The sequence below is a fragment of the Herpailurus yagouaroundi genome, unplaced genomic scaffold, assembly GCF_014898765.1.
Source record: "Herpailurus yagouaroundi ecotype Mexico unplaced genomic scaffold, PumYag 210, whole genome shotgun sequence".
In the NCBI taxonomy this organism is placed as follows: domain Eukaryota; kingdom Metazoa; phylum Chordata; class Mammalia; order Carnivora; family Felidae; genus Herpailurus; species Herpailurus yagouaroundi.
The window spans coordinates 22,326,865-22,351,529 of NW_024412441.1; the positions used below are offsets into that span (position 1 = coordinate 22,326,865).

General features: G+C 41.0%; 1 long non-coding RNA gene and 1 other non-coding gene across 2 annotated transcripts in view; one reads left to right on the plus strand and one right to left on the minus strand.

Moving 5' to 3' along the window:
* Positions 1–7,136: 7,136 nt before the first annotated feature.
* LOC121016448 (uncharacterized) overlaps positions 7,137–24,665 on the plus strand; it is a 34,555-nt gene continuing 17,026 nt past the window's right edge. Inside the window, exons 1-3 of the long non-coding RNA XR_005784275.1 lie at positions 7,137–7,191; positions 13,389–13,471; positions 14,198–14,280. This is a non-coding gene — a long non-coding RNA (uncharacterized LOC121016448). The remainder of the gene's footprint in view (positions 7,192–13,388; positions 13,472–14,197; positions 14,281–24,665) is intronic.
* On the minus strand, positions 23,610–23,714 carry LOC121016514 (U6 spliceosomal RNA). Its single transcript, XR_005784327.1, has one exon. It is a non-coding gene; the product is annotated as a U6 spliceosomal RNA (small nuclear RNA).

Below are 24,665 nucleotides of genomic sequence, written 5' to 3' on the forward strand. Positions count from 1 at the left end.
CATTTTCTTAGGACAGAATATGCTGTATTCAGAAAATTTAAAATGTAAACCTAACCTTGTTTTCCTTTACATTCTCCAGCACAGTTGGAAGTAGCAGCCCACCTATTATGGCCTTCCTCAGGCCTTCCTCTCTGCCCTAAGGCAGGGCCCACTTAGTCCTCCAAGGCCTGTCTGTAATGGGCATGTTATTCAGGGTGAGCACTGATGGCCTTAGAAGAAATTCTTCCAGGGACACCTGGGTGGCTCAGTCAGTGAAGCATCTGACTTCGGTTCAGGTCATGATCTCATGGTTTGTGTTTTGAACCTCACTTCGGGCTCTGTGCTGACAACTTGGAGCCTGGAGCCTGCTTTGGATTCTATGTCTCTCTCTCTCTCTCTCTCTCTCTGCCCTTCACCCGCTCATTCTCTGTCTGTCTCTCTCTCTCTCAAAAATAAATAAACATTAAAAATTTTTTTCTTAAAAAAATGTTTCCAGCATTGAGTGAAATGGACTACCAGAACCCCATTTTCTTACTTTCTGTTTCAGACCAGGCCAGACAAGTTTCTTATTTAAGCAAGGCTTGTCCCTGCACCCAGCGCTGGTAACAATTACTGAATAGGTTTAGGATCTCAGTCATAAGCAACAGAATCCACTATCTAGTTTCCAGGAAATATATTAACTGACATTCAGCAGCTCATAGTATCATTGGGAGAGAAGGAGAAATGGGTCTGGTGTTAAATGTCCACATAGAATGCCTAAAGTCACCACAGAGCTGGCCTGTTTTTTTGTTTTTGTTTTTTAAATTTTTTTTAATGTTTATTTATTTTTGACAGAGAGAGAGAGAGAGAGAGAGAGAGAGAGAGAGAGAGCATAAGTGGGGGAAGGGCAGAGAGAGAGAGGGAGACACAGAATCCAAAGCAGGCTCCAGGCTCCGAACCATCAGCACAGAGCCCGACCCGGGGCTCGAACTCACGGACCGCGAGATCATGGCCTGAGCAGAAGTTGGACGCTTAATGGACAGAGCCACCCAGGAGCCCCAAGAGCTGGCCTGTTTAAAAGTTGCTGTTCCAAAAAAAAAAAAAAAAGAAAAAAAAAATTAAAAAAAAAAAAAAGGGGCGCCTGGGTGGCGCAGTCGGTTAAGCGTCCAACTTCAGCCAGGTCACGATCTCACGGTCCGTGAGTTCGAGCCCCGCGTCGGGCTCTGGGCTGATGGCTCAGAGCCTGGAGCCTGTTTCCGATTCTGTGTCTCCCTCTCTCTCTGCCCCTCCCCCGTTCATGCTCTGTCTCTCTCTCTGTCCCAAAAATAAATAAACGTTGAAAAAAAAAAAAATTAAAAGTTGCTGTTCCTACTTGCTGCCTTCATGGACAGCAGCACCGGATGCCAGAAACTCCATTGTAATGCCAGAAACTCTATTGGCCCTGCTGTTGCTTCTGTATCAGGGACTGGCCTTGACAATCCCTAAGACAGGTGCCTTACCTCCACCCTGACTAGCAAACAGGAGGGTGCGCAGAACCAACTTCCTTTGCCCCTTCCAACTCCAATCCAATGGCAGTACACCTGTTTGGAAGAGCCCACATGCACCTGGGTTACAGCAAGAAGTGCAGATTGAATTGTATCTATGACACAGGAGGGAAGATACCATAATAAGGGAATGTACTCCAGTATACAAAGGATTTTCAAAGGGTGATGTATATCCTCAAGTATTAAAAAAATAAAATAAAAAGATCCATTACATCTTTACAGCATGAAAAAAAAACTGGTGATAGTTGTAGAAAAGCAGAGTATACTGTAAGAAGTTGGCTTCATTCGTGTGCTTATTTATGTATTTATTGGTTGTTTCTTCTGTCGGTAGTGTAAACCTCTTGAGGCCTAAAAGTTTCCTGTACATGGATGTATGTGCCGGCTTGAGCTAGGACAAGAGTCTAAACCAGAATAAATAGACAGTGAACAATTACTGAATGGATTAAGAAATAAATAGATATGTTTCTATCTAGCTAGGCTTCTCAATATATGGCCTGAATGTTGCACACCAATGAATATAAGGCTTACTATTGTTGTTTAGAGTCTAAAATGGTGTTTGAAATATAATAGCCACTCAGTTAATTGCACTCAATATTTTGAAGTTGAACAAATACTATTGTTTGACGTTTAAGGAAATAACTTGCCCGAGACTAACCAGTTAGTAGAGACGTGGTTTTCGTGTTAAAAATGCAAATTCCGCTCCTGACATCTGGGTGACCTTCGGCAAGTTACTCTATTTCTCTGTGCCTCAATTTCCTTATCTATGAAAGGAGAGTAATAATAGAAATCAACTTCATAAGATTGTGGGGATTTTTTTAATGTTTTTCAATTTATTTATTTAGAAAAGGAGAGGGGGAGAGAGTATGAGTGGGGGAGGGGGGGCAGAAAGAGACGGAGACAGGATCCCAAGCAGGGTCTGCACTGTCAGCTCAAAGCCCGACATGGACTTGAATTCATGTACCGTGAGGTCGTGACCTGAGCCAAAATCAAGAGTCAGACGCTTAACCAACCGAGCCTCCCAGGCGCCCCAAGACTGTGGCGTATTTAAAAAAATATACTAAAACAATATCTGTCATATAGTGGGTATTCAAAGGCTATTTATTATTTTTACAAATAGCCAATTCATTCAATCATCATGTATAGAGATGTTATTTCTGCAGCTGTAGGATCTCTGGATGTCAGGGATCTTGCTTCTCTGGGTTTTCTTTTCTTTCTTTTTTTTTTTTTGTTTTTAATATTTTTTTATGTCTTTATTTTATTTTGAGAGAGACAGAGTGCAAGCAGGGGGAGGGGCAGAGAGAGAGGGAGACACAGAATCTGAAGCAGCTCCAGGCTCTGAGCTGTCAGCACAGCGCCTGACACGCGGCTTGAACTCATGGAGTGTGAGATCATGACCTGAGCTGAAGTCAGACGCTTAACCGACTGAGCCACCCAGGTGTCCCTCTGGCTGGGTTTTCTTCTCTAGGATTTCTCTATATCCACGGAATAAACAAAGGTCCATTAACAGGTCTGCCACTGAGTCATCAGCTTTTGAGGGCAGTTACCAAGTCTTAATTCATCTTTATTTCTCTAAAGCCTGGTACGTATCTAACACACTTAGCAAAATGATTTTCATCTTTACCTTAAACATACTCAAATAATGGAGTCACACATATCAAGTTCTTGCTTCAACAGTGTTGGTTAACTATAAGAGTTTTGTGGGTTTTCTGAGAGTGTTTGGTTTGGTGTAAGATAAGGAAACGAGCATGAGTTTCTCTGAAACTTAGATATCTCATACAAAGGGGAATAAGGAAACCAAAAAATAGTAATGACAAACATGACTCGGAAAGAGAGGCAACAACCCATATTCAGAGAATGGAGCAAGCCGTCCCTGCACAGACCTGTAACAAGGAAAGCATATACGTTGGGTTACAGGGTGGGGAAGTGTTTGTTAAAGGAGATTGGAAAAAAATGAGAACGCTGTTTGTAGTATTAGTGTGATGTCAAGAGAACTTGTGCCTCAGTATTTTGCAAATAGTCCAGTTACACACACCCTTTGTAGAGTATGAATGCAGAATACATTTGGACAGAATCTGATGAAAGCTGCCTCAGATACATAAACACATAAACATTATGGCTGCTGGGGCTTATCTGAAAGTGGTATGCCAGGTAGGAAATGTAACAGAAATTGTAATGACCAGATGTAGGTAAATAGGTCCCAAGAAAAGAAGGTGCCAACGTGTTTGTTTGGCGGGGAGGCACAGACTAGTGGTTAAGAGTGTGGGCTTTGGAGCCCAACTACCTGGGTTTTTTACATTGATTAGATTTATGATGCTGGGCAAGTGATCTTCATTTTCTCATCTCAAATACGATGATAATGGTCATGTGAGCTATTAGGACATGGAAACAGAATTCTTGGAAAGTATTTAAAATACTGCTTGTCAATGGTGGCAGCTCAGCACATGTTAATTGCTATGTTTATTTCCAAGCAAAATATGAACCTCATTCAAACATCCTTCGGCCTTTCAATAATACTGATAACTAGTACACTGTCATTTTTAAAAGTATTCTCCAATCTAAAGTGAAATGCAATGGACTCCTTTCGTCCAAGAGAATGATAGAACCACTTTCAGTAAAAGATGCAGTACAGTTCGGTCAGAAAGTAGTTTTCTGTTGGGCAAACTCTAAAAACCCAGACTTTTCTTGGCTCCTTACCTTCTACCCATCCCATGTAATGACATTGTTGCCTGTCACTTAAACACATTTTCACACTTCCAAATGTCAAGCGCTCACGGTTTGGGTGGGGCTTCCATAACTCTGTAACTTTGAATTTGTAAGTTCGGACTTTCAGATTCCACTTTGACCTACTTGATCTTGAATAGGGAAATCACAAATCACTGACTAGATATGTGAGTCTATCCCTGGAACTTCCCTTCTGCTGCACTGAATTATTATCTACCCTATTGCCAATATCACTGTCTTAATTTCCTGTCCTCTTGATTCCTTTATAAGGACCCAAGATTCCATCGGACATCAGTTCCTCTCAACTTAAAGAACTTTTAATATTTTTCAATATACTCAGGGTCTCTGAAGTCAAATTCTCTAATTTTAGTTTAACTGGAAAAAAAAAAAAGTCATCATTTGCCTCCATTGTGTAAGGACATTTTCATTGAACAAAGAATTCTAGGTTGACATTTTTTTTTCTTTTCAGCACTTTAAAGACACAATTCAATTGTTTTCTGGAGGTTTCTAATAAAAAGTCAGCCATACTTTTATTGTTGCATCTTTGTATTTAATATGTCTTTTTTTCTATATTCTCTTTTAAGAATTTCCCTTTACTACTGATTTGCAGCAATTTTACTATGGTTTATCCACTGTGTATGTTTCTCTTTATTTTTATGCTGCTTAGTTTCACTGAGATTTTTGGACCTGTATATTCATTTTTTACCCAAATTCAAGAAACTTCTAGCCATATTTATTCAGATATTTTCTCTGCACTTCCCTCACCCCCTTCTTCTTCAGAGTCTTCAATTACACAAATATTAGACTGCCTCATATTTTCCCATTGACCACCCAGGGTCTGTTTGTGTGTGTGTGTGTGTGTGTGTGTGTGTGTGTGTGTGTCATTCTTTTTTCCTCTTGAAGTTCAGTTTGGATGATTGTTGACTTGTTTTAGAGCTTAGTGATCCTTCCTTATACAGTGTCTTATCTCCCCTTCAGTCAATTTTATAATTTTTTTCCCTGTGAATGTATTTTTCACTTCTATAATTTCCACTTCTTTTTTTATAAAAAATTTTTAATATTTATTTATCTTTAAAGGAGATTAAAGGATATTGATCAATTATATTGATTGATTTCCTAATATTAAGCCAACCTTGCATGTTGCTCATAAACCAAACTTGTTGTTACATATTATCTTTTAATTGTTGATGAATTTTTATTTTTGTTTATTTTGTTAGAATTTTTACATCTGTGTTCACCACAGACATATGATAGAAATTTTACGTCCGTAGAAATTTTACATCTGTGTTCACCACAGACGTATGATATATGATACATATAATTATAACTCACTCATATGTAGCAGAACATTATCACAAGTATATTATTATATCACAAGTATATGTGTGTATATATCACAAGTATATTATAGTATATTATATCACAAGTATATTATATCACAAGATATTATCACAAGTATGAACTCATCTGTGTTCACCACAGACGTATGATAGAAATTCTACGTCCGTAGAAATTTTACATCTGTGTTCACCACAGACGTATGATATATGATACATATAATTATAACTCACTCATATATAGCAGAACATTATCACAAGTATATTATGCTTCAAAATGAAGTTGTGTCCTTTCCCCTTCTCTCCAGCAACACCAGCCTAAATCCAATGTCTACCTCAAGGTTCAGTCGAACTGTTCTATCTCTTTCATGAATTTGATCTCAATTCTACTATCCACAATGAATCATTCCATCCTTTATATAACAGTTTAACTTTGTTATGCTTTTTCTGTGTTGTGGCACTTCTAGCATGCCCAGGATGTTTAAATATTTCGTCCACAAGACTGCGATCCTCTTAAAGGAGCGACCTTTGTTCATAAACTTGGCAAGCGCTATCACCATGCCTGGAACAAAGAAGGCGCTCAATACATGTGTGATGAACTGGTTTGTGCCTTGTTTTGCGTGCTTTTCATTCAGATGCTCTGTTCTTCACTGGCTGAACTCACTTTCTTTGCCGGATGGACTCCTTGATACCCTCTTGCTTTTCTCTCTGTAGCTGGAATTCAATAATGAGAGTAACGATGGTGATGATGATGACAATAATATAATCGGCACAAAAGCAAAATGACTTCTTCTGACCTCAAAACTCAACACTTCACAGACATGGAGTGAAAGACCATCAGTAAAACAAAGAACTAAAAAAAAAAAGAAAAAAAATTAGTTCTTTACTTTTCTCTTGTGAAAAGGCCAGATATGAAGAATATTCAGAGACAAATGTCCTAAACTCCTTAAAAATAAATTTCACATCTCTCTTGCTCCGAGGGCCCACCACAGTGTGCTGGTGTCCGAAGTCATCTTTTTATTCAAGGCTCCGGGAAGTTTTCAAAAGCAGTCACCATGCAAGGTCTAGATTCTTTTTTCATGCTTTCTCTCTTTTCTTTTCACATGCAATCTTCTTTCTCCGCAAGAAGGGATCTGTTTCCCTTTTTAAGGTTTTCTTCCCAGCAATCAATTGGATAAGGCTGGTATAGCTGAGGGAGGCTTGAATGCCACCAGCCAAAGAAAATTTTCCATAGCAGGGAGGGACTGCCTATGAAACTTGTTTTATTTTAAATTTTTGTCCCTCTCACACTAAAAATCATCAGCCACCTGTTATATTTACCAAACTTTTCATTTTCACATATATGTAATTCTCATAATAACTCTGGAAACGGAGCCACGTAATGGCGTTTAATGGCCTTATGGGCTAAAAAAAATTCTGGTGAACACAAGACGAAAATTAAAATAATACTCATTGCAAAATATATGTAAGGAAATGCAGCAGAATTATGATTCCTTAATAAAATACTGATCATTTTTCTTCTGAAGTAGCAATTGTCACATTAATGAAGCATTTTTTTTTTTTTTTTTTAATACTGGTGCTCTAAGCATGGAACAAGTCTTCCTATTGGAATACACATCTCTGTCTGGGAGGTAGGTTTTGTTTCCATTTAACAAATAAATTAACTAAGGATCAGAGCAGTTATCACCTGTCTAACATCACACAGTTGGTAAGTGGCAGAGTAAGAACTGGAGCCCAGGTAATTCAGTCATTTGAGATGAAGCTCATTAGTGTTTTACTTTATTTTTCATTTTGTGCTAGAATTTTGGTTGGTTGGTTGGTTGCTTGCTTAGTGTTGTTTCCTTCCATTTTATATGGCAAGTACATCCTACCATCGAGTTCTACCCCATCTTTGGACATCTCCCAAACTCTTCTCTGATTATATGAGCAGTACATTTTGGCTCCCAATGGACACATCCCATTACCTACCTGGCTTTTCAATATATCGCAAATCCTCCCCGTGAAACCAAACAATGGACTCTTCTGTTTTGAGCTTCATTATTATATGGTCTGCATTATCACTGGCCTTATTACGGTTATTTCTGGCAATAGCAAGGATTGTAGGGAGGAAGAATGAGGGTGGAAATCCCCAGTTAAGGTACATGGGAAACTTGTTCAGCTCATAGCAAAGGAACTGCCTAGTTTATGGTCCACATATGTTCCCAAGAATCAGACTCAAATAGCCCTCCAGACAGCCTCTCAATACCATTCTGAAGCTGATCTCAGTTAACAGAATGACTGAAAATTGTGATCAGGTACTCAAAATCGCCAGAGGAGAGTCACTATTCAAGCAGGTATCATTTAATATCAGTAAGAGAGAAGTATTTGAAAAAAAGAATAGAAGATTTCATCAGGTCCATAGATCTTCAGAGTAAAATGGAAAGATATTATATATATTAAGACCTAAAGAAGCACACTAATGAGCCCTCTGCATTGTGTTGCAATTTCCCGGGGGGGGGGGGGTCATTCCCAAATAATTAGTCCCTGTGTAACTAATTCTAGCTCTGGGACTACCTGACTGCTTCTTTCTGAGTAATGGAGTCATCCAACTAGCCACCACAAATACAGTCAGGTATAATAACCCTCAGGGTCAGAGACAAGGATCAGTCATGTCCTGCTTGAAATCTCTGGACCTTAAGAAGCTTACCAGGTTGAGAAGGCACTCCCTAAAATTGTACAGGAAAATAATTCCTGAATTGTGTGAAATGCCATAATTCCTTTCTTTAAAAATAATTTTTTTTAAATCTTTATCTATTTTTGAGAGAAAGAGAGAGTGCAAGCAGGGGAGGAACAGAGACAGAGGGAGACACAGAATCCAAAGCAGGCTCCAGGCTCTAAGCTGTCAGCACAGAGCCCGACATGGGGCTCAAACTCACGAACCACAAGATCATGACCTGAGCCAAAGTCAGACGCTTAACCGATAGAGCCACCCAAGCGCTGCTACCATAATTCTTTCCTTAATGGATACCTGTCTTTCAATGATGAGAAGACTTAAAAGTTAATGTAGGAAATATTTGGTGAGATCTAATCATTGGTATTGATGTCTTTGAGTTAAGAAATCTGTATATGATTGATACTTTATGTATTTGTATTGTTCCAGACTTTCAACTGATAGAGACAAGATTAGCCTTACAAATGCAGTATAAGATGAATATTTAAGCATTTGAAATAGTCCCATGATTTTTAACTAGCCATCTTAGTAAGATTACAAATAGCAATGGAATTATAAGTCTGATTCATCAAATGTGAACTGACTTTAAAAGGTTAGAGAAACAGCTGAGGGTATGAATTTTAAATTTATAACTTCAGTAAATTTATTATAGGTTTCTTCTGCCACCCAAGAGTGTTCCCGTGAAATCTTTCCTGAGCCGGCATAAAGTGGCATAAAGTAAAGAGCAATTTCATTTACATGGAAAAAGTTTTGAGCTTTCGTAGACCCCCAAAATAACCTCTCTTATATTTTTCTGATACATGAGGACACATCTTGCCAACAGATGCACAGAACAAATCAAGATGAAGCCCAGGTCACAGACACAGGTCAGAGCTCTGGCAGGAGTGTAGCTCCGGGGAAGGGACTCACGGGCCCCCCAACCTCTCCAGTGGCTCACTGCAAAACCAACAATGAATGCCATTTTTGCTTCTCAACTTATTTCATAAAAGTGAAAATCCTTTTTGGGTTTCTTTTGGTTAGCGGAAGCAGGTACTAGTGAAGGTCTTTTTGCATGGCAAAGTGATGCAATGTCACCTTTGAAAATCAGGGGATACCTGTATTAACTTTTTTTAAAACCAAAGTAAACCTCTGAATAGCTTTTCCATGCACAATACTGCCCTACAGGGCACCAAAACACACATACCTATTGTGAGTTAATCTCTCGGTAAGGTTTCTGCCTGTTTGACTTTCCATTTGGCTCTTCTTCAAATCTTCCTGGAAAATGCCTTCAGGCTGAGGAATGGCAGCGTGGGAGCTGGGGACAGAGTCACTAGGTGACCACCAGGATCACGAAGAGTTGTCTGATGGGGAAGCATTGCCAGGCTGTAAACTAAGAGAACCAGAGGAGATGTGGGGAGTCATCAGAAAGTTTTCAAGAGACTTCAGCTGACCCATTGACCACAATTTGGAGAACACTAAGTTTTAGACCGGAAGTACGTGCTGTACCCTTCCACCATAGGGATCCAGGTCCCAATGTTTGGCCTTGTTATCTCCAACGATAAAGGAATTAAGACCCACAGTGTGTTTTCTCTCTGAAAGCCAGGGTGAAGGGTTGTGTCTGAGATTATCTTTTGTTAGTCCTTGCTTGTTGGGGTTTTGTCTTTCCCTGAGGGTGAATTCCCTGGCACAATGGCCCCCTCCCTTCTCTATGTGGATGCTTTAGCTGGCAAAAGAACTGAGGTTGAAATTTGAGATTGGCTTTATGGGTGAGGTTCCTGTTTGTTCAAAGCCACCTCCTATCTTTCTCTTCTGAAGCCACCAAAGAAAACTCTGAAAATCCTGGAGTGACCCTTAATTAAGGCAGCTCAGGGAGGAGGCACAGAGTAGCTAAAATAGAACTCCTTTCTTTTTTCTGTATAGCAAATATAGTCTGGCTGAAAGGCTTTTATGGACTAATCAGTTTTCCCTGGTTTGATCTATTATCTGGGTAAAGTGAAACAATCTTTCCTCTGTTCCTTGTAGACAAGGGGCCAGATTTTGAGCTAGTGGGTCCTTTAGCTCCAAATAGCTATGCTTCTGGGAGCACCAGCCATTGTCTTCAAATGGCTGTTCCCTACTCTAAGGAAGATAAGTATAACAGGGCAGGGATGGTCCTGGAAAGTGATGATGAGGTCAAGGTCTTCCAATCCAGCCCCTTGTTGCTGTGCTCGTCCCTCCCCTCCAGGCCCTCATGCTGCCCACCAACCACCCCTCCCCCCCGCCCCACCAACCCCTACTTTATCAAAATGCCTTCTTAGGCAAAGTTCAGGATAAGCACCTTACATTTTGGTGTGTTAGATCTCTCAGAGACCTAGTTTGGAGCCTCATTTAAGGAAAACGAATTTCAGGCATCAAAGTGGTTGCAAAGGGTTTTTAGGGAAAAAGGGGACTTCCCTCTCACTTTATAAGAAAGGAGGACTTCTGAAACAGAAATGTGATGTGCTAAGATCTGTGTAGGACTCCAGACCAAAAAAAAAAAAAAGATTGGTCTGCACTGGTGCGTTAGCTGAACTTGAACTGACTTGAAGCAACCACGTTGAGCGCAATCTTCTGAAATGAAAACTAGAAAGCACTTACAAGTGTATCTTTAAGCTTAGTTGAAAGGAATGTGATAATGTGCCATCTTGTTTTGGCCATGCCATTTTAAATTTTTTTTTTTCAATGTTTATTTATTTTTGGGACAGAGAGAGACAGAGCATGAACGGGGGAGGGGCAGAGAGACAGGGAGACACAGAATCGGAAACAGGCTCCAGGCTCCGAGCCATCAGCCCAGAGCCTGACGCGGGGCTCGAACTCACGGACCGTGAGATCGTGACCTGGCTGAAGTCGGACGCTTAACCGACTGCGCCACCCAGGCGCCCCTTGGCCATGCCATTTTAAATCGCCTTTTTTCTCAGGAAGGTCTTTCAAATAGAAGCGATTGGACACATAGAAAAGTTTAAAGGTCATTTTCTGGACATTTGCACATTCTAAATGTTTTCTTAAGAGCAAGGGTGATCACCTGTAAAATGTACCACCATTTTGTCTTAATGATTCTCAGTCTTGACTGTGCATGAAAATTACCTGGGGAATTTGTCTAAAGCACAGATTTCTGCACATTCTCTCTCACTTCTCCCCAGATGATCCAACAGGTCTGTGCTGGGGCCCAGTAATCTACGTTTTGAGAAGTATACGATAAATCTGATCTTGGGTAAACCGGAGGGTTCTGTGTAACCTGCAGGACTACATAGCTAATTCTGATTTGGATGCTCACCCTCTTTCCTGGCCTTGCCTGTGCTCAGCCCCCTTTTTCTTTCTTTCTTTCTCCCCTTTGCCTGTGCTGCCTCCTCCCCCACCTCCCGAGGGAAGCTAAGCTCTGGGGCACCATGCACTGAATCCCTGGTGGTGACTTAGATCCTTTGGGAGAGTGTTGGTCACACGGCAAACAAACTCTCACTTGTTCTGCCTTCGTTTCTCAAAGATAGGCTTTGTACCCTTGGGGAAATGGCCCTCTAGAAGTATGTCATGTGGAGCTGGTTACCACACTTTAAGGAAAACATAGCAGATCTGGAAAAGAAACTGCAGAAATTAAAACAGTTCAGAAGGTTTCACAGAAGGCACAATAAATAATTAGATTCTATATATCTGGAAAGTCAAAAATTCCCCAGTAGGGCCATAGTCTGAGAGCCAGTTGGCACCATAGGGATCACTGAGTGCTAGCTTCTCGATTCAGAGTCACTGAAAAACATGTGCATAAAAGCAAAACAACGTGACCTTATCTCCTAAAGAAAAAAAGACCTATCATAACTTGGAGGAGATCATATTGCAAGGTAAAGTAAATATATTACCTAACAAGTTATAGATTAAATATAGACGATTTATTATTAGCAAGTAATTCATGCAAAAGAACATTCTTGAGACATTGATGCATGTTGGCTATATGAAGAAATAATTAAAGAAAATTAAATGTTCAGACACTAACATCATTAACCTCTCTCTAACATTTGAAAGAGACCAGTATAATCTCATCCAAAGACATTTCTTTTTCTTTTAATTTTTAAATTTTTTAAAAAGTGTATTTACTTATTTTGAGAGAGAGAGAGACAGAGAAAGAAAGAGACAGAGAAAGAGAGAGAGAGAGCTTGTGCATGAGCAGGGGATGGGCAGAGAGAGAGGGAGAGAGAGAAAATCCCAAGCAGACTCCGTGCTGTCAGCACAGAGCCTGACACCAGACTTGAACCCGCTGACTGTGACATTATGACCTGAGCCAAAACCAAGAGCCAGATGCTCAACCCACTGAGCCACCCAGGGGCCCCACTTTGCTTTTCTTAAAAAAATCACTCAGGGTGCCTGGGTGGCTCCGTTAAGGGTCTGACTCTTGATTTCAGCTAAGGTCATGATCTCATCATTCCTGGGTTCGAGCCCTGCTTCAGGCTCTGTGATGTTTTATACCACGCCACACTTTGTTTTAATCTGGCTAACTCTTACTCACCCCTCAAAACCCTATTCAAATCATACCTCCTCAGGAAGCTGGCTCTGGTTCCCTGATTTGGTTTTGGAGAGCACTGTTATCAGCACTGACCACTCAGTCTTGGGTCTTCTCCACTAGACTCCATGCTCTTTGAAGACAGAGCAGGATTTATTTTACTGGTGTTTCCGGGGCTTAACAACATGCTCAACCTATTGTTGGTACCAAAAAATAGTTCTTCATTAAATGAAATGGTTTTTCTTAAATAGGGAAGGCAGGACTTCATACTAACTCTCAAAGTCCAGGTAAATTCCTAAAGGTCAGACACAGGAGGGGTCCAAAGTCTCATGACTGAAAAACCATTTGTTTATATGCATCTGCAAAGAGGTTATAATCCCCTCATCCTGCGGGTCCTTATTCTTCTGTTGGAAATTTACTTACAGGATGCAGTTTTAGTTTGGGTGTTGATATCTAGATTGTAACTCCTTCATCAAGCTAATTTAAAGGAGCTGGACATAGAATTTCCACTTTGTAAGGTTATTATTGCCATTAAATGTAATAATAAATGTTTGGAAGCAGAGTTACCCAATATTAGTGTACCCAATATACATTCATAGCACTTTTGTTAATCCAACACTTCTTTCCTGTCTCAGGCTCTGGAATATAACCCCATGAAATGCAAGGACTGTGTCTCTTTCACCATTGTAACCAGAACACCTGAAAGTGTGATTTCCAAGTAACTGCTCAATAAATATTGGTAGATTGATTGAATGAATGAATAAGATGGAATGAACTTTCTTCCTCAATAAAATAGTTTACTCTTCTCCCATGTGCCTTCTGCACACAGATATTTCTCCCTTCGACTGACCTATGTTCTACAGCTTGTTAACAAACTTTACATACGCAAATATCCACCTGCTTGATAGCATCCTCTCAGAATTCATTTGAGATGCTTCCTCCTTCATTCCAGAACTTTATCGATCCCCCAATATAAATTATTGCCTCTGCAACTCAAGTCCGGTAATAATTGTCACCTCTTTTATAGCAAAGCTTGCATGCTGCTTGACTTTTTCTCACCCTTATCCGGATCTCAAGTAACTCATTTTTGTTCCTTGAGCTTTGTGTCAACTCATTCTCGATCACACATACGGCACGAGCTTTTGCTCTGTTGCTTCACAGAGAATTTTTACATTATAAAAGTAATGGCTTTCACATATCAATATATCTCAATAATATGTAGATATGACTTACATATCTAGATGTAGATGTAAATGTTAATACATAACATCTACATATCTAGATGTAGATGTTAATATGTAGATATGACTTATATGTAGATATGACTTACATAATATATTGGTAGGCATTTAGATTCAATTATTTTCCAAATATTTTCATTGGTGGATACTTAAATAAAAATACACCCTTTCTCTATTTCCTAATTTTAATTTTTTCCCTTTAGGTTCACAACACAGTGATGCAACAATTACATACATTACACAGTGTTCACACAGGGAGTGTAGTTACCATCTGTCACCAGAAAAGGTATTACTTTGTGTGAATTTTAAAATGACTTTTTATTTTTTATATTTATATTATAATTTACATATTACATATTACCTTATGTATTTTTGTATTTATTATGTTTTAAAGTGGTTCTATAATTTGAACTGGTTCTGATGTTTCACTTAGTTTACTTCCCTTATTCTCCATTTTCCAGTTAAAATTTTTTTTTTCTTTAATGTTTATTTATGTTTGAGACAGAGAGAGACAGAGCATGAATGGGGCGGGGGTGGGGCAGAGAGAGAGGGAGACACAGAACCCGAAGCACGCTCCAGGCTCTGAGCTGTCAGCACAGAGCCCGAGGCGGGGCTCAAACTCACAAACTGTGAGATCATGACCTGAGCTGAAGTCTGACGCTCAACTGACTGAGCCACCCAGGCACCCACCTTTTTTTTTTTTTAATTTTTTTTTAACTTACCGTTTTCCAGTTTATAAGGTAGTTTCCCGTCAGTGAACATCACGTATGTCATAAAATTTACTATTCCTCCATAGTATTTAACCACAATATTAAAAACAGTGTGGGGAGGGGCACCCGGATGGCTCAGTTGGTTAACTATCCATACTCATGGTTTGTGAGATCAAGCCTCGTGCTGGGCTCTGTTACTGACAGCACGGAGCCTGCTTGGGATTCTCTGTCTCCCTCTCTATCTCTCCCTCTCTGTGCTGCTCCCCAACTCATGCTTTCTCTCTCTCTCTAAAAATAAATTTAAAAAATTTGTTTGTAATCTTTAAAAAAAATTGTATATTATATTAATATTATTTGATTCCTATTACTTACGTATAGCTTTTTTTTTTTTCAACGTTTATTTATTTTTGGGACAGAGAGAGACAGAGCATGAACGGGGGAGGGGCAGAGAGAGAGGGAGACACAGAATCGGAAACAGGCTCCAGGCTCTGAGCCATCAGCCCAGAGCCTGACGCGGGGCTCGAACTCATGGACCGCGAGATCGTGACCTGGCTGAAGTCGGACGCTTAACCGACTGCGCCACCCAGGCGCCCCAGGTATAGCTATTTTTAAAGCTGTTATAAGTAATGTCAAATTATTTTAAAGCTGTTATAAGTATTGTCAAATTATTTTTCAAACATTTTCTGCCACACTATATGGTCTTCAGGATTAGACAGATATACCAGTTCCATTTATATTTTCACCTGTACTACATACTGTAACTTTAAAAACAACTTAATAGAGGAAATGAACTTCATTACTGCTTTCACTTGAGATCTTTCACTATGAATGGAATTGAACAATTTTCAATTTACTCAGACATCCTTACTTCCTCTTACTCTTCACATACTGTGTCCATAATGTAGTGGAAAAATATTTTAGCAACTTTTATGCATTAAAAATAATCACTACAGGGGCGTCTGGGTGACTGAGTCGGTTAAGCGTCCGACTTCGGCTCAGGTCATGATATCACAGCTTGTGAGTTTGAGACCTGTGTTGGGCTCTGTGCTGACAGCTACGGACCTGAAGCCTGCTTCGGATTCTGTGTCTCCCCCTCTTTCTGCCCCTCCCCCACTCATGCTCTGTCTCTCTCTGTCTCAAAAATAAATAAACATTAAAAAATATGAAAAAATAAATCACTACAGATTTCAATAAACAAATGTTTAAAACAATCTTTTTTAATGATACCAATTCTAATCAGGCAGTGTTTGCAGAGCTCAAAGCTCACTTCAGTGAGAAGGATAGCCACTGCTCAAGAGAGAAGTCATAAAAGTCAAGCCATGGACCCGTACTTGTGACACAAACTAATACGCTAGATCTTAAGTTCTGTCTAACAATCAGCATCTGTTCATTACAGACCAGGGGCGGAGGCAGGAGAGACAGTTTCTATTCTAGACCAAACCCAGAGAAAGGGAGGCCACTTATCTGGGTAGCACAAAGCAAATCAGACTCTGTTCCTTTCCTGATTCCACCTTTGTTTGCTTATTTAACCAGGCAAAAGTACTTAACCACACAAAACAGCTTCTACTGTATTGACATAAAACTCATTTCACATGACCCACAGATAATCATTGGCAACCTTCAGAAGGGTTACCCGCTCACAACTCCATCGTTTCCTTGAAACTAACTGTGGCCACAGCCCTACTTTTAGTTTGTGCAATTTTATAACATTTTAGAACCAAACGACCCTTCATTTGTCAAGCAGTTTCCATGAAATAGACTTTAAAAAATCATTTCTAAAATCTCCTTCTCAGTGTTGGACAAGAACCTAGTTTGATGACCAGAGCTGAGGACCTCCTAGGGCCCTGGCTCTCAGTCGTGGCTGTGCACTGGAGTCTCCTGGAGCTTTCAAAGACCCCAGTGTTGCCCCCTGTGCCAAAAGTTCTGATGTAATTGGCCTAAGATGAAGCCTAGGGATGGGGATTTTTAAAAGAGCCTCCACCTCACTGCTCAGGGGAAAGCAATGGATAGAGAGTTTCGCTGTCACCTGCTTACAAACCACCGATGGTGAAAGGTAATACTAACCCAGCCTAGTGTATTTCTCAAAAAAAGAGATCTGTGGGATTTTTGTTGCTGTGGCTGACTTGCTTCTTTGAAGACACGACTCCAAGGTATTTTGCGATACAGAATTAACATGACGCAAGTTATCGAACCTCTTAAAAGCAGTTCTTCGTGCATAAGACTTTGCCGGAATGCAGTTCAAGGCAAAACCTACCAAATGTAAACAGGACATGGATGTTTTTGCCACTGAGGCCGGGCACATATCCGTTGTTGGAGCGTATTTCCACGCGTCCTCTTTTCCGACTCCCCTCCCTTCCGGGGCCACGCGGATCGCCTCCTTTCTGCGCCTCTTCGTTCCTGCCGCCTGGCAGTGGTGCCTGATAACATCCAATACGTGGTTGTTGACTGACTGCATTTTCCCCTTGTTCTGCCAGCTGGGGAGGCTACTCTATCAGTAGCAGTGCCACAGTGACCTCTCTCGATGAAACCAGAAAGTGCAGCGGGGAATTCCAGAAGGAGCTCTTGGAACAACAGTCACGTTGGGGGTGGAATGTGAGCCGGTCCCAGGCTCGGACGAAACCGAGGAGGAAATAATGTCAGAGGAGCTTGGGGCAAATGGGAAGCAGAACAGCACTATGGGTCTGTCTCTGCGAGGAGCCCGTCCCGGCACTTTCGTTAACTCCTCTGATTCTTTTGGTTCTTCGTGTCCAGAGACCAGAGACATAAGCTTAAATTCACTCTTTTGAATGATTTTACTAGTTTTTCAACATGCAAAGATTGCAATGTTTTATGCTACAGATGGATTTTTCAGGAGCCACCAAGGCGTTCCAATCAAGGCAATTAAAAAGAACCCCACACTGCATTTTAGAAGACAAAGTCACAGGGCTTTAGGGTAGATTTTAAAAACCCTTCTTGGGGTGCTTGAGTGGCTCAGTCGGTTAAGTGTCTGACTTTGGCTCAGGTCATGATCTCATGGCACATTAGTTTGAGCCCTGCATCGGGCTCTGTGCTGACAGCTCAGAGCCTGGAGCCTGCTTCGGATTCTGTGTCTCCCTCTCTCTCTGCCCTTCCCACCCCCCCTTCTCTCTCTCAAAAAAACAAACTTAAAAAAAAAACCTCTTCTCACTTTTAGTTTGTATTTGTTCTTATTGTTTATGTCCTGATGCACGCTTGGTGTAAACTCAGAGGGAAGAAGAAATGAAAGACACTGCCTTTAATGCCACAGTCAAGGTGACAACTACTTAAGAAATTAGAGGTGAGAAAACTTGATCCCATGAAGCAAGTACAAATGGGATTACTGTCACCAAATCATAAACACTTATGCTACAGGGGAGCAGCAGGCTAAGAGTTAACTTGGAGACTAGCGCTAAACTAAGTGTTCACTTTCAACCTTTGCACCGACCGAATCAATTAACATTCTGCCTAATTAACTCGGCTCTCAGATGGGGCTCCATGTAAAGCATCCCATATGGACAGTGGCCCCATTTCCCCCTCTAACAACAAGGTATAAAGTTGTTTATCTGCATACTGATAACTTAGAGGTTAAAGAAGAAACAGGAGGTAGAGTGTTTATTTGAATAGAAATATGATATTAGCACAAATGTTCTTTAAACAAAAAGATAATTTTAGTGGTGGCAATAGAGGAAAGGGTATACAGCAGCCAGGTGAAGAAAGAGAACATTTTCTTCCCCGAATGAAGAATGAAAACGTGCTGGATTCTCACTCCATTGAGGGTCTGGGGGATTCGACCATGGGACCACCTTCAAAATGGGCCTATGTTGTAGATCCCCTAATAATGGTAAATAAACCTTTAGCCACAAAACCATTGTAGATGGAACCCAACACAAAGAATTCCCTATCAAATTACCAAACTATTTTTGTAAGACTTCAGGGTTAGCGTATTTATTTTTCTTCACACACCCTGTCTCCAAGACTTTTAAAAAGTGCTAAAAATGATACAAAACCCAAGAGGATAACAATCATAAAGCAGAAGCAACAGAATAAAGGAGACTAAAGAGAGGGCCAGAAAATGGAGCCATAAAAAAGCCTAAACGTTTGCATAAACCAAGTATTGATGTGCTCTCTTCCACGTGTCTGGGCGACAAATGTGGCTGGAACCTGCCAGCAGCCACAGTGAAGACAGTAACCTGGTCATGTGCTCCCGCTCAGACTCTAAGATAGAAATAAACGCATTTCACAGAAGATTCTTCCTGGCATTTAGACCCGAACAACAACCAAAAAAACCAAAACGCTTATGTTTGGTCTCTTTTTGAAAAAGAAGCTACATGATAGAATAAACAATGTCCTCAACAATATCTTTTTTTTTTTTTTAAGTTTATTTATTTTGAGAGAGAGAGAGAGAAACAGACAGAGACAGAGAGAGAGAGAACACTGGCAGGGGAGGGGCAGAGAGGAGAGAGAGGATCCCAAGCTAACTGCACAGAGCCCGATGAGGGGCTCAAACTCAAGAACTGTGAGATCGCGACCTGAGCTGAAACCAAGAGTCAGACGCTTAACTGACTGAGCCACACAGGCATCCCTGTCCTCAGCAATACCTTGACACAAAGTTTCATGGAACTTTTCCTTAAAATACTCCTCTGGATAGGGTGCCCAGTTTAATTTGAATTTCAGATAAACAAGTCAGACATACTCTCACTAAACAATTACTCATTGTTTGTCTGTGATTCAAATTTAACTCACCCAACTCAGGTTCTTGTGAATCCTGTAAGGAAATTCTACTCATGTATACAAGCATAGATGTTACATATGCGTCCCTTTTATTAAACCTTTTGTTTTTAACATTTTTAATTTTTTTTTAACGTTTATTTATTTTTGAGACAGAGAGAGACAGAGCACGAACAGGGGAGGGTCAGAGAGAGAGGGAGACACAGAATCTGAAACAGGCTCCAGGCTCTGAGCTGTCAGCACAGAGCCCGACGCGGGGCTAGATCACGGAGCGCGAGATCGTGACCTGAGCCGAAGTCAGCTGCTTAACCGACTGAGCCACCCAGGCGCCCCTTGTTTTTAACATTTTTACTTTAACGAATGCAGTCTTTTCATATCTACAAAGTTTTTAAAAGCTATGCATTGTTTAACTGTTTGGAGGTACCATAATTTATTTGACAATGTTTCTATTTAAAAATAATTTTTTTTGATGTTTATTTATTTTTGAGAGAGAGACAGAGTGTGAGAGGGAGAGGGACAGAGAGAGGGAGACACAGCATCTGAAGCAGGCTCCAGGCTCTGAGCTGTCAGCACAGTGTCCCACACAGGGCTTGAACCCAGGAACCGTGAGGTCATGACCTGAGCCGAAGTCAGACGCTCAAGCCACTGAGCCACCCAGGCTCCCCGACAATGTTTCTATTGATGAACACTTAATTTAAGTTGTTTCTTCTCTATCTTCTTTATAAACAACTTTGCCAACACCGTAAATCCCTTTTGCAGGTATGCATTAAGACTGCTTTTCAGTCTTGGAAGGTCAATTGTGGGTTCAAAGAGATTACTTAGTCTTAAATTTGATAGAAATTGTAGGGGCACCTGGATGGCTCAGCTGGTTGAGTGTCCAACCTCAGCCCAGGTCATGATCTCACGGTTCACAAATCTGAGCCCTGCGTTAGGCTCCATGCTGACAGCTCAGAACCTGGAGCCTGCTTCAGATTCTATGTCTCCCTCTCTCTCTGCCCCTCCACGGCTCGTGCTCTGTCTATCTCAAAATAAATAAAAAACATTACATTTTTTTTTAATTTTGATAGAAATTGCCAAATTGTCCCCTAAATACATTATATCAGTTTACATGCTAACCCACAGATAGGAGAATGCTTTCCACACCCTTAGTAACAATACTCACTATGGATGCTGTAACTTTTTTTTGCCAGTCCTATACCTAAAAGAAACTACATCTCCTCGCCGAATCAATTTGATATTCCTCAATTAAGAATGAAGTTCTGGTTGACACTTGTCAATTTTGGGCTGCCAGCTCCCACTGTCAGTCCTTTTCATCCTTCCCAGACACCCAAGGATTATCCTTTGGAGAACTGCACCTCCCTGCATCTTTGGGTTAGGATGTAGAGTGTAAGTCTTCCTATGGAAACTGTGGGGTCCAAATCACCCAACTCCCCACTCAGAAAAGCTGGGGGGGTCCCATGCAGGGGACAGTCCTTGGGACATTTGGACCCTCTGGGGGATGCTAATACTTGGGAGAATGACCCACGAGCAAGAGCGCTGGTTGAAGCCATAGCCATCATGGGGGCAGCTGCTGTGTCAGTGTCCCATACCTATGCTGTGACTCTGACTGTGGTTCTTACCACACAGCACCTCAGAGCTTGGTGGCCATGGTCCAGTTTGGAATATAAGCTGTTAACCACTCGAGCGCCAGCTGTCTCTCCAATGCATCCATTTCCTCTTTGAGGAAATCAATGTATTCCTTCTGCTTGAAACCAGGAACGCTGGCACAATTGTAGAGACAGGTTCCATCTAATTTTCCTCTAAATAGTGAATCTGTTAAATAGTGAGTCTTCCCAGTGCATGAAAATGATTTGATCATGGCTTATGTACAATTTCCTCAGGAATTCACCTATGGTATTACGCAAAGTACTCAATCTAAATTACAAAAGGAGAATGATCAAAGTGGACCCATCTAGAAGGCAGTAGTATCGGCTCTCGTTAAGGGGGCTCCTGGGTGGCTCTGTCGGTTAAGCGTCTGACTTCGGCTCAGGTCATAATCTCACGGTTTGTGGGGTCCAGCCCTGCATCATGCTTTGTGCTGACAGCAAGGAGCCTGCTTGGGATTCCCTCTTTCCACTCTGGAACATAGGAAGGAGAACTGAAGCTTGTCGATCTCCGGGTTCCAAGGTCAGTGGCATAGGAATACTTTTCATTTCAGTTGATTAGCTAGTGCGGAGGATCAGAACGTGCCATCCCCAAATGTGCAGCTTTGGTACGACGGAGAATCAAGAGATGCAGAAAGAAGCCTTTTCAGAACTTCTCTTATCTGACTCAAAGCAGAAATTTCTGAAAATGAAAACTGCCCCAAATCCCCTCTCCCGGAGAAGCTCTATGGTCACGCAGAAGAAGGAAAATCAGCACCGAAGTGGACCTGTGCAACCAAACCTTGCTAAAGTGGCCCTTCCTTTCCACTGGTTTCTCCCACGTTGCCTTCCCACAGTTGGAAGTCCCTAGAAGCCAGAAACCCTTTCCCTGTGTCTTTTCACTTCCCTACAAATTTGTCCTTCTTTGTTAAGATGCCATTTAGGTGCAAGTTCAAACCACCTCTTTGAATTACCCATCACTGAGTTTCTCCCACATGCGTGCATGCTGCCCACGTTAACAAGCTCTGTTCTTCTCTCGTTCATCGGTCCTTTGTCAGTCTATTTTCGGGCTCCAGCTGGAGACCCTCGGAGGGGATGGGGAAGAGGCTTTTTTTTCCCTTGCTTACACTAGCACCAAAGACAGTACCAAACAAAAATATCTGCGCCTCGTGAGTAGATGCAGCTGCCCATGGTCCGATGTTCTGAGCCCCGGTGCAGAGCCCAGGTGAAAGCCATTCGATTCAAGGAAACCTGAAGTCTCGAGAGTTCTAAGTGTGTACCCGGTTGGGCAGGAAAGCGTCGAGTGAGTCTCAAGAGTCTACCTATGGCACGCCAGCTTGTACAGCAATGTCTTGCCACCAAAACTGTAGTCTCCTGTATCCTCTGTGGGCTTCAGCGTTCTTCTTACTCCAGGAGATCTCACTGTGGCGGCCTCAGGACCATCTGTAGCAGCCGTCATTTCACAAATACTACGTGCCCTCCATAAAAAGCACCGTTTCCTTTTGTTATTAAACGGTGTGTATGGAGAGCACCTTCCCTTATCAAATGGTTACAAAACACTGCAACTTCCCTCTTGAAGTGTAGTTTGAGTTTTGATTATTTCTCTTTGTTTCTCTGTATGTGTGTCTCTTTCTTTCTCATCTATGTATATATTTTCGCCATCCCCTTTGGCCAGAACAATCTTTTACGGATGTAGCTGTATAATTTACGTACAATACATAGATCTTAAGGACTCATTCTGAAGAGTTTTGTTGATGGCATACACCCATTTAACCACAACCTATGGAAATAGAAAACATTTCCAAAGCCCCAGAAAATCCTCTCAAACTTCTTTCTGGTCAGTTCTGCACTATTTCCTGTCAGGGAAAACAACAACAACAACAACAACAACAACAACAACAACTCTAGTTTCTAGCACATAGATTTGTTTCGCTTATGCTGAAAGTCATATGAATTGAATCACACAATTTGTGCTTTTTTGGTGGAGGGGGCTTGATATAATGTTTCTGAAGTTGATCCAAATTGTTGTGTGTGTCAGTAGTTCATTTCTTTTTACTAAGAAGCATTCTACTCTATGAGTTTACCACAATGTGTTTGTCCATTCACCTGTTGATGGTTATTTGGGCCATTTTGAGTTTGAGGCAATTATGAGTAAGGCTACTATGAACATTCTTCTCTACGTCTTTTTGTGTACACATCGTCCTTACTTCTTTACTGTTTACTTTACGTAAAGTAACTGTTTAACTTTACGAGAAATTGCAAAGGAGTTCTTCCGTGTGGTTGGACATTCCTCGACATCTACCCACAATAGATGAGACTTCTAGTCACTTCAGATACTCACAAATGTCTGTTTTGTTAGGTGTTTTGAGAATAGCCCACTAGCACCTGTGAAAGGTATCTCACCATGGTTTTAATTTGCATCCTCTTACGGTTAATGACATTGAGCACGTTTTCATTTGCTTACTGGCTATTTGCATACCGTGTTTTGTGAAATATTTGTTCAAGTGTGGGGGGAGTGTCATTTTAAATTGGGTTGTTTGTACTTTTTATTATGAGGGGTTTTTTTAATGTGTTTTGCAAATTTGCATGTCATCCGTGTACAGGGTCATGCTAATCTACTCTGCGTCATTCCAATTTAGTAGATGTGCTGCCAAAGTGAGCACAGTTCTTTATGTATTTTGGATTCAACTCTTTCGTTAGATGTATGTACCGTAAATATTTTTTCCAAAACGATTATTTTTTAATGGACAATGGCAAGTACATTTCATAACCATCTCTGGAATACCCAAACATTCAAGTAGCAGATAGACCAGGCAGTTACTGCCACCACAAAAGTTTGGTATAAAAAACTATTCTAGAACATAGTGACTTCAAACAATAAGCATTTATATAGAAACCAAGGCTACAAGTCAGTTGGGGTCAGCTGACCTAGGCTGGGGTCAGCTGCAGCACCTTGGCTGCATCATTTTGCTCCCTGGGTCTCATACTCTCCTCCTGGGACCAGTGCATTGGCACAGCCATATTCTTTTCATGGCGGTGGCTGAGGCACAAAGAGACCAGCAGAAACACGCAAGACCTCTTGGGTCTTAGACCAACACTGTGTTACTTTCACATCTACCTGTGACATTTCAACCATGACAGATGCTTGAAATCAGAGCTGAGGTGGGAAACGTGCCCTGCCCATGGTTAGTAAGCTTTGCAAAATTACTTGACAAGTGGCATAGATACAGGGAAAAGTGAAGAATAAGACTCAGTGAAATCTGTTGCAAACATGTAAAAGTCAGAAGTGTGTAAACACATTTTTAAAGAATTTATGATGGAAAAGAGACATTAGGAATAATCCATCGACCATTTTGCCCTCATAACTGCCTTGCTGAGTATTTGATTTCCCTCCCTCAGCCCAACTTATTCCATTTAGTATTCAACTAGTCCTAAAACCATTTATTTGCGAATTCAGGAATTTATTCAATAATTATTTAGAATATTTCCTCTATGCCAGGTACTGGGTGCCAGGTTCTAGAACCACAAGAGTGATCAAGACAGGCAGAACTTATGAAATTCAGCATTGGATACAGACAACTGAGTAGGAAATCTCAGTTCAATAGGATGGTTTA